General features: G+C 49.0%; 1 pseudogene; it reads right to left on the reverse strand.

Annotated features, from left to right (window-relative positions):
- Positions 1-1,610: 1,610 nt before the first annotated feature.
- Positions 1,611-3,266, reverse strand: LOC140898711 (peflin-like; annotated as a pseudogene).
- Positions 3,267-3,662: the final 396 nt, after the last annotated feature.

Raw genomic sequence — 3,662 nt, forward strand, 5'->3', positions numbered from 1 at the left:
CTGGAGGCAATGCAAAGTCTAGTGCCACATTGCAGTGTGTGTTACTGATGAGGGCAGTGGGCAGTGCAGTGCTGCAAACCAGCACCCAGCCGTGTACTGAAGCCCCTGGACAGTACAGGCTACTCAGAACAACCAGGGCCAGGTTAATCTTTTGTGGGCCCTGGACTGTAGCCCCACCACCTGCTCCGTCTGCACACCACACTGAGGCCCTGCCCCCTCTGCCTCTTCCCCAAGGCTCCACTTGCAAGAGGGGGAGGGGGCAGAGGGGAGCGGGCTGGGCCTCGGCGGGGCAGGGCGGGCGGGGCCAAATGGGAGCAGGGCCTTGGGGCGGAGCGCAGGCAGAGCAGGATCCTGGGGCCACGGTCCGGGTGCCAGGGCATCATTTGTGCCATTGTAAACCTGTACTGGGAACAGCAGCAGATGCTCCCCACCCTACCCCTTGCAACAGTGCTCTCAGGGTCCTGAGGACAGTAGTGCCTGTGTCCCTAGCCCTTTTGAGCCCTCTATCACCCATAGTAACTTCAAGCCTTGGCACTCAACACTAGAAGTCCCACGAACTAGAAGAATCGGAGATGTAGGGCTGGAAGGGACCTTGAGAGGTCATCTAGTCCAGCCCCCTACATTGAGGCAGGGCCAAGTAAACCTAGACCAGCCCTGGCAGGTGTTTGTCCAGCCTGGTCTTAAAAATCTCCAGTGGTGGGGATTCCACAACTTCCCTTGGAAGCCTGTTCCTGTGTTTAACTATTCTCCTAGATAATATTTAGAAGATGAAACTAACCAAATCTCCCTTGCTGCAGATTAAGCCTGTTACTACTTGTCCTACTTTCAGTGAACATGGAGAACAACTGATCACGTTACACTTCATAACAGCCCTTAACATATTTGAGGAGTATCAGGTCCCTTCTCATCTTCTTTTCTCAAGACTAAACATGTTCAGTTTTTTAACGTTTTCCTCATTTTTAACAGGTTTCCTCATCATGTAGAAAACCTGACCGTTGTTGCTTTTCTCTGGACTCTCTCCAATTTGTCCACATCTTTCCTAAAGCGAGGCACCCAAACTGGACACAATACAGCAGCTGAGGCCTCACCAGTCCTGAGTAGAGCAGGACAATTGCCTCCTCCATCTTACATACAACGCTCTGTTAATGCACCCATAATGTTCACCATTTTTGCTACTTCAGGTTGTTGACTCATACTCAATTTGTGATCCACTATAACCTCCCAATCCTCTTCAGCAGTACTGCTGCTTTGCCGGTTATTCCCCGTTTGATTTTTTCCTTCCTAAGTGTAGTAGTTTGCACTTGTCCTTACTAACTTTCATCTTGTTCATTTCAGAACAATTCTCCGATTTGTTTTGCATTCTAATCCTGTCCTTCAAAGCACTTGCAACCCCTCCCATCTTGGTGTCATCCTCTGATTCTATAAGCAAATTCTCTGCTCCATTATTCATGTTGGTTACAAAGCTGGGAGAGGAAATGGAATGGGTTTATCCCTCCTGTTGGAGGACATACATATCCAGGCGAGAGGGGCTGATTGATCACTCCTGGTGACTCATTTCCAGCCTATCAACATTCCCTCGCTACCCTCAGGCAAAGAAACATCCCAACGTGTCACAATATGCGAGTCACGGCCAGAGTGAGGAAGTCTTCATAGCTGAGCCGCACGCTGTCTACCCTGCCAGTATTCTTCTGGAAAGCTTTGGTCGTGCTCTGGAGGTGGGTGCAGAGCTGAATGAAGCTATCCAGCTGGATGGTGGAGTTGGAAGCTGTCATGGTTCCTCCCCCACTCTGAACTCTAGGGTACAGATGTGGGGACCTGCATGAAAACCTCCTAAGCTTACTTTTACCAGCTTCGGTTAAAACTTCCCCAAGGTACAAATTAATTTTATCCTTTGTCCTTGGAATATCCACTGCCACCACCAAACTCTAACTGGGTTTACTGGGAAACGTAGATTGGACATGTCTTTCCCCCCCAAATCCTCCCAACCCTTGCACCCCACTTCCTGGGGAAGGTTTGGTAAAAATCCTCACCAATTTGCGTAGGTAACCACAGACCCAAACCCTTGGATCTGAGAACAATGAAAAAGCATTCAGTTTTCTTACAAGAAGACTTTTAATAGATATAGGAGTAAATAGAAGTAAAGAAATCCCCTCTGTAAAATCAGGATGGTAGATACCTTACAGGGTAATTAGATTCAAAACATAGAGAATCCCTCTAGGCAAAACCTTAAGTTACAAAAAAGACACACACAAAGGAATATTCATCCTATTCAGCACAACTCTTTTCTCAGCCATTTAAAGAAATCCTAATCTAACACATACCTAGCTAGATTACTTACTAAAAGTTCTAAGACTCCATTCCTGTTCTATCCCTGGCAAAAGCAGCATACCAACAGACACAGACCCTTTGTTTCTCTCCCTCCTGCCAGCTTTTGAAAGTATCTTGTCTCCTCATTGGTCATTTTGGTCAGGTGCCAGCGAGGTTACCTTTAGCTTCTTAACCCTTTACAGGTGAGAGGATTTTTCCTCTGGCCAGGAGGGATTTTAAAAGGGCTTACCCTTCCCTTTATATTTATGACAGAAGCCCTCTGAGAGTAATGGGACAGCAGCAACAGGGTGAACTGGGGGCTCAAGTTATATCTATCTGCTGCAGCTCACTGAGGTTGGTGGAACCTGACCTTCTCCATCATACTGCTGAAAGAGGTTCTTCCACTGTTGGATGAAGCGCCACAAGGTTGAGAACACAAAGATATCGATCCGTCCTGACTTTGTTTTATCGAACATGTTAATCATCATAAGGCAGATCTCATTAAATGCAGGCCAGTTGGAGTTGACCAGGGCCTGCTTGAGTTCTTTGATGGAGATGTAGCCACTGCGGTCAGCATCCATTGTCTGGTACCAAGAAAAGGCCACCGGGTCCACGCCGGGTGGCATGTTACCAGCAGGAACTCCGGGGGCTCCATAGGGTCCTGGCTGAAGGGCACCATAGGGATTGGTAGATAGTTGCCCATAAGACCCTCCTGGGGCTGGGCCTCCTGCGTAAGGTCCCCCAGGAGCTCCAGATGGTGCTCCCCCTGAGGTGGGATGCCCACAAGCTCCTCCACCAGATGGTGGTCCAGAGGGGCCTCTAGGTGCTGAGCTGCCATAGGGACCACCAGGAGGCAACCCACCTCCATACTGGCCTCTGGAATAGTAACCACCCTGCGGGGCACCTGGGGCTGGCCCTGCTGATCCAGGGTAACCCTGCCTGTATGGATAGCTGGCCATGGCGCTCTCTGACTGGGGAGCTCACCGCCTCTGCCCCGCCCACGCTGTGAGCACAGCTTCCCTCCCCGCCCTCCGGCAACCAATCAGCGAAGCCGGTCTCTAAGTCATTAATGAAAATATTGAGTAGTGCCAGAACCAGGACTGGCCCCTGCAGAATTCCAGGGGCAGAAGAGAGATCTATACTGACCTGTGACTTTAAGCCCTGACACTCCTTGTCATGCCCTGTACTGCCCTGTTGCACTTTGCTGTTTTCATGAAAGGCTTCTTTGCGGATAAATAACGTTTTTTTAAAATGTGTTTTATTAAAAGTTGTTGCATTTTCTCTTCAGCTGAAGGTTCGTTTGTTACATAATAGTTTGTTGAATAATAAAAACCTTAAGTTTCTGTTGGGAGGAG

This window comes from Lepidochelys kempii, chromosome 1 (genome assembly GCF_965140265.1).
Source record: "Lepidochelys kempii isolate rLepKem1 chromosome 1, rLepKem1.hap2, whole genome shotgun sequence".
NCBI classification, from domain to species: Eukaryota; Metazoa; Chordata; order Testudines; family Cheloniidae; genus Lepidochelys; species Lepidochelys kempii.